Below are 7,190 nucleotides of genomic sequence, written 5' to 3' on the forward strand. Positions count from 1 at the left end.
GGAGTGACCATCATGTGTGATGGGTGGAGTGGACCGACGAGGATGTCCATCATCAATTTTCTGATATATTGTGATGGGAAAACAATATTCCATAAGTCTTTCAACGCATCCTCAGATATCAAGGACTCAATGTATTTGTTTAAATTAATGGATGAAGTTGTTCAGGAAGTTGGGCCAGATTATGTTGTCCAGGTTGTGACTGATAATGCCCCCAATTTCAAAAAGGCTGGTATTTTACTTATGGTGAAGTATCCCACCTTATACTGGACACCTTGTGCAGCCCATTGTATTGATTTGATGTTCAAGGACATTGGTGAAATGAACAAAGTGCAGACATTGGTTTCTGATGCCAAGATGATCACCAATTTCATCTACAATCACAACTGGGTGTTGGTATTGATGAGAAAGTACACAAAAGGTGACTTGGTGAGGCCCGCAACAACAAGGTTTGCAACAAATTATATTGCACTTGATAGTATTCAAAAACGGAAGGAAGGGCTAGTTAAGTCATTCACCTCTAATGAGTGGTTCAGTAGTAGATATGCAACCACTGAAATTGGAAAAACTGTTCAAGATCTAATCACCTCAACAAAGTTTTGGGAAAGGATATACCGATTTACTAAGATTATGCAACCACTATTTGTGATACTTAAATTAGTTGATGGTGATAAGGCATAGACGATGGGAAATATAGTGCATTGTATGGAAGTTGTCAAACAAAAGATAGAAGAGGAGAACCCAAAGTCATTTAAGGCATTTTTGAAGATTATAAATCGTCGATGGGAAAATAATTTGGTTCAAGACCTTCATTGGGCAGGTATTTTCTCAATTAAATTTATAAGTTACTTTATTAGTAATTTAATATATTTAATCGTTAACAATAAGTAATATGTAACAATGTCAATGTGCAGCCTATTATTTGAATCCGGATCTGCACTACAAGAATAATTTAAGGTTTAGGAAAGATTTGATGGAATCTTTGAAGGATGTTATCAACAAGTTAGCTCCTAATATTGATTCGGCAACAGATGCAATTGAAGAGGTTAGTAGTCTACTAAACTTACATATTGAATCATTGATTAATATTTAATACATTGAGTGGCATATTAATATGTTAATACATGGATAGGTGAGGTACTTCCGAGAGGCCACTCAAAAGTTTGCTGATCATTTAGCTATCCGTGCTAGAGGAACACAACGCCCTGGTAATTTAGGCTTAATCAGCTATCCTTGTATTTCAAATTTATTTCAAACTCCTAATGTTGCAATTATCTTTGTACAGTTGATTGGTGGATGAACTATGGATGGAGCGCTCCAAGCTTGAGGCCAATCACAATGAAAATATTATCATGCACGGCATCCTCAAGTGGTTGTGAACGTAACTGGAGTACGTTCGGATTGATACACACCAAACCTCGGAATCGTCTGAGTTATGAGAAGCTGGAGAAGCTAGTGTATGTGCACTACAACATGAAATTGAAGATGAAATATTTAGAATTGGAGAAATCAGGGGATGATATTGATGTCAACCCAATTGACATCACCCACATACTCGACGAGGAAGATCCAGTTAGGGGATGGATTGAGGAGACTGAAAATGTTTTAGTGTTGGACAAATTGTCTAAAGATCGACGAGAAACCACACCTGATCCCATTATAGATGACCTCATTAGAGATATAAATGAAGATTTTAAAAATATTGTTGATGATGAAACCCAAGCACCATCAACTATGGAAGAGGATGATGATAGCTCCAATGATGACGATATTAGGAGGACGAGATCAGGTGCTACATATAGCGTAACTCAACCAGATAGTGATGATGATGATCAAGACAAGGATGGTGCTGATGATGATGATGATGATGGTGATGATGATGATGATTATGGTAATGATGATGATGATGATGGTGGTGGTGGTGGTGGTGGTGGTGGCAGTGGTGGCAGTGGTGGTGATGGTGGTGGTGGTGGTGGCAGTGGTGGTGATGGTGGTAGTGGTGGTGGCCAAACTTATGTACCACTACATTTCACAGAGGAGGATGCATTTACACATGCAACACAAGATAGTAATCATGGTGCTCGCACACAACCAAAGTCTTCTAGTCGGAGGGGTAGGCGATCCCACAATCCGAGTACTACTGATGCATTGATGAGTAGCATGGAGTCAATGTGCATTAGCTCAGATCTTGCTGGTTCTTCATCCGGACATGGACACCATGTATCTTCAGATGCATCTTCAGCCTATGGATATGGGACTTATGCAGGACATCATTTGCCAATCCAGAGCAGTACAGAAGTTCAGATCATGCTGGTTCCTCATCCGGACACGGACATGGACACCATGTATCTTCAGGTGTTTCTTCGGGTCAGTTCTATGGGACTTATGCAGGACCAACATTGGCCACTCCTGAGCAGTACAGAAGATTCTACAATGAATGGGAGACCCACTACCATAAATATTTCGACTGGGGTAAATATTGTGCCTATATTCGACAAGTGCAGAATATCATCGTAGTTGCTCCTATTGAAGAAGAAGGTCCTAGCCAAGAATTTGAACCACCACGACACTCTTCATGGCACTCATCACAGTGGCAATGGCAATGAGGAAAGAAAAAACTGTAAGAAACTCAAACCTCATCATTTTGAACATTTTCAACTCAATATATTTGTCTATTAATACGATACCCTCTACTTAAGTATTTATGCATTCTACATGTTATATATAGCTTTTTTTAACTGTTTTTTTATGCAAAAGTGTATAAAAATGTGTTTCCTATCCATTTATGTGCGTATCTTTAGCGTATCTCCGATACGATACGATACCCTCCGATACGTATCTTAATTTTGACCGACCGATACGGCGACCGATACCGATACTTTAATCCTTGGCCCTAACCCTCACATACATGTTTATCTTTGATTTGATGTAAGGCGGATATTACTTTGTGATTGAACCATGCATTTACCCTTCTAATTCATTATCTTTGACCAAATCAGGAATTGCATAGTTCATTTTTTCATATGAAGCTGGATTCTATATTATCAGCTTGGAAATATTAACTCTAAATTAGTTGTCAAAACAGGTACCAGATCAACTCCTTTATGTTACTATAATACTGTTAGATTTTACTTCTTAAGGAGATTGACGCCTTAGCTGGAAAACAGAATGGACTACCTACCATTTTGATCAGTATCTGTGCATATGTATGCAAACTCTTGAAAAGAATATTGTCGATTGGGCATATGAAATTAAAAATGGAATATGCTAATCCCTTGTATATTCTTCTCCTTGGTAATGAATTTATTTATTCACCTAAAAATTCATAAAAAAACAACATTAAGTAAAAAAAAATCAACATTAAGTCAAAAAAAATGCTAATGTTTTATAATAAGTTTGACTGGTCAAGTGATTTTATTTTACATGCATCTTTTTGCATTAGGTATAGCATAAAACCAGCTTTCCACAAGTCTAAAAATACTTAAATCTGAGTTGTAATGACAAAGTTATGTTTTGGTCAAACTTTTTTTAAAGTGCGGGAATGCTGTTAAAATCTCTTGAGTGAAAATAATTTTTAGGACATCAAAACAAAAGATTATTTTACTGGACTTTTGGTTTGTAGCAATGTTTTACCATGATAAGATTTATAAAATTTTCAAAATTGAGAAAAACACCAACATCTGAAAGTTGAAAATCGCTCCTACAACCAAAAATCCAGGTTTTTTTCTTGGACTGGGGGGTTTGACTTTTTATTCTTTCCAATTTGATTTTTTGAATATTTTTATTGGATTCAAATAGGGGGTATTTGCTTATTTATTAATAATATCATAAGTAAATGAAATTCATTTAAATGATATTTGGCATAAATAAGAGCCAAATTATAAGACAACATGCAATGCAATAAGGTGACACCTGCCTAGTAAACCGCCTGGATGCCAAGGCGATGCATTGACAACTATGCCTAACAATGTTGTAGGACAGAGGTAAGCATCCTAGTCACATCACCAAATTTTTTGCAGGGTAGGGTGTGACAAATATCATAGGTGTCAAGGTGCCACCTTGGCGTCGAGCACTACTTTTGGGTTAAGGAGAGTTGTTGCCATTGTGTCAAGGCGTTATTATTTATTATAATTATTTTTTTATGTTTTACTCCATATCTTATATTTCCTATGGGCTTGTGTAAATAAGTTCCCCATACTACTTTACATCGAATCAAACAACAACAACAACAACAAAAGCCTTATCACAACTTAATGGGGTCGGCTACATGGATCCAAGTAAGGACAAAGAAAAGGAAAAGTAAAAGTGAAAGGAAAAAGATCACAAAAACAGTAACAAAGTATAACACAGCTAGATATGATCCGTTACATGGATCCTAGACCTCCAATCTGCTCTATCAGAGCTCATACTTGGGACAAGGCCTAATCTACGCATGTCTTTCCTCACTACTTCTCCTATGGTCATTTTTGGCCTGCCCCTAGTTGTTTTAGGTCAAATCACTTAAAATAAATAAGAACAAAAGATGAGATGAAGTCATGTCATCAACATTTTCCTTATACTCAGAAACTCTTGCTCCAGTGACTCCAAAGCTTGTAACCACAAACTTGGCTCTGGCGGCACCATTTTCAGTAAGTCATGTTTTTTTTCTTCTTCTCTTTTTTTTTACTTCTTCCTCTTTTTTTTATCCAGTCCGATTATGTTATTCTCTCTCTTTTTTTTTTTTTTTTCCTCCTCTCCGATTATGTTCTTCCACGACATGATCTCCTTCTTCTTTGATTCTGTTTTTCCCCCTTTTTTTCTACTTCTTCTCTAGTTCTGTTTCTTTTCCCCTTTTTTCTTCTACTTCTTCTTTGATTCTTTTTTTCCCCTTTCTTCTTCTGTTGTTTTCTTTTCCCATGTTTCTTCCACTTCTTCCCTCCTCCATTCTTTTAATTACCCTTTTTTTTTTTACTTCTCCTGGCAGTCCCATCCTTCTTCTCTGATTCTAGGTAGTTCGGCTCTTCTTCTGTGTTCTACATTTATTAATTATTATAGAAGCTCAGTTTTCAAAATTTATTAATTCATAATGACTCTTCAATGTAATTTCCACCTCAAATGTGTGTGTGCATAAAATAGTGTAGTTGGTTAGTTAGGATTAGTTGCATAATCGTAAGAAGAGTTAGGTTGAAGTCTGAAATTCTTCTATATTCTCAATTCTTTGTTCTTATTTCTTGATATATGAAAGTGTATGAATTCTTCTATATTCTTACTGCTTGAAATCTTGATTACCCTTTTCATTTTGAATCCAGCTTAAAAAACTATTAGTTAGCTGTTAGCATTTATTGATGGAGTTTGTTAATGCTGTAATGGGCTGTTAATTTATTCATGTATGTGTAGCTTACTAGCTTTAATGGGCTGTTAAATTATTTACAAATCATATCTGCTGAAAACTTTTGTATTGTTTTGTTAATTTTTAGAGTATTATGTGTTTGTGACTTTGTGTAATTTATATCTGGTATAGCATAATTATATCATTGTCATACTAGATATTTGATAGTTGCTGCATAAAACGATACCAAAAAAAACTTGGACACCTCCTAGAGAAAGCCTAGGCGGGCACCTTATCACCTAAGGTCTTAGGCGACCCTAATGTAGATCAAGCTTGCAAGATGGGGGCACAAGTGGTTCAAAGCTGGTCCACAACCTGGGCCTGCCCTTTGTGAAACCTTGTTACTCCATCAAGAAGTGAATCCAGCCTCATATCATATCTGTTATCCTAATCAGCATGCCAATTAGTGGAGAATATTTCAGCCTTCTAAAATATCCCAACAGCTCCCAACGATGAGCTGTATTTCTGTTCCTTGAGTGACTTAGGCAACAAGGAAAAGGCACCCATCAATCTCTACAGTAGTTAGAATTTATTTTCTTGTTTGTTTCCTTTTGGGGTGTTAGAGATTTATTTCCTTTTTGTATTTGCTTATTGGTTAAATAGTTAGTTTCCTTTTATTTGTTTTGTGTTAGACAAAATAATTAGTTCGTTATTTTCTTGTAAAGCAAGCAAGTCAATTTAGGGGATTAGTTAGTTTCCTATTTGGTTATTTCCTATTTTGTAAAGGCTCTACAGCCTATTTAATTGTAATTGATCCCTATAATTGGCACAGATTTGAATTAATGAATTGTGAGTTTACTCCATGGCTGAGAAAGTCCAATTGAGAGGGTGAGATCCCCAGAGGAAGGTGAGAAGCCTGAACAAAAACCACCATTCTTATTCCCCCTTCTCAACCCTCCATTGCTTTCTGTTTCTCCTCTTTATTTCTTTTATTTCTTAGTTATAACTGTGTTGGATTGTGAGTCTGTTAAGAGACAGTTGAGTTTGTTACAAGCATCTAACAACTACCAGAACTGAGGCTGATACAAGACCTGCAGCAGGCCTGGAGAGAACTTTTTTTGACATGACTTCAAGCCAGCATAAGTCCCTGTTCTTTGCTCCATTGCTGGCCCTGTTTTAGGGGTTTATTCTTCACATCTGGGAGGCCACTCAACCTGGAGGTTGTGGACGTTAAAGGCCTGTTGAGGCTGTTATTAAAAATCTCCCTAAAGTTTCATATTTTGTTCCAAAATCAAGAACCTCCAGATCTCCCCAACCTGAGATCTGATTCCAAAGTCCTTTGGAGAGATTGTAGAGCACAAGAGAGCCCTTTGATCCAAGTTTCAAGGCCACCCTTGGGCTGGTTTGCATGCTACGAGAAATCACCCAGATTTGTCCCAAATCAAGTTCTAATTCAAGGGAGACTCGACCAGCTTTTGGGCCCCAACCTTTTGTTGGTTTTTGAGTTACTTGATTTCTCTTATTTAGCTTAAATTAGGGTTTTGCCTAAAATTCCACAATTGTTGTCAGAACTGAATCTGTTAGTGGTTGTTGGAGTCTTCCTATCATCTACTGGGGTTGGTTACACCCAAACAGCCGAACCCATTAAGTTGTGATAAGGCTTTGGATGTTGTTGTTGTTGTTATTCACCTAAACAAACAACCCCAAATAACATGTAAACTCCAAACTAAACTCAGTTCTCAGTTTCAGATCTAATCTCCAAGTAGAGCTACTCAGATCTGGAAAAATAGGTTGAAAAGAGAGAAAATAGATTAACTCACAGACCAAGGTTCTAAAGAGCCAGCAAACCTAGTCGAATGGTGCTTCATATGTCCTCAAAAACCCC

This window comes from Macadamia integrifolia, unplaced genomic scaffold (assembly GCF_013358625.1).
Source record: "Macadamia integrifolia cultivar HAES 741 unplaced genomic scaffold, SCU_Mint_v3 scaffold_31A, whole genome shotgun sequence".
Lineage (NCBI taxonomy): Eukaryota > Viridiplantae > Streptophyta > Magnoliopsida > Proteales > Proteaceae > Macadamia > Macadamia integrifolia.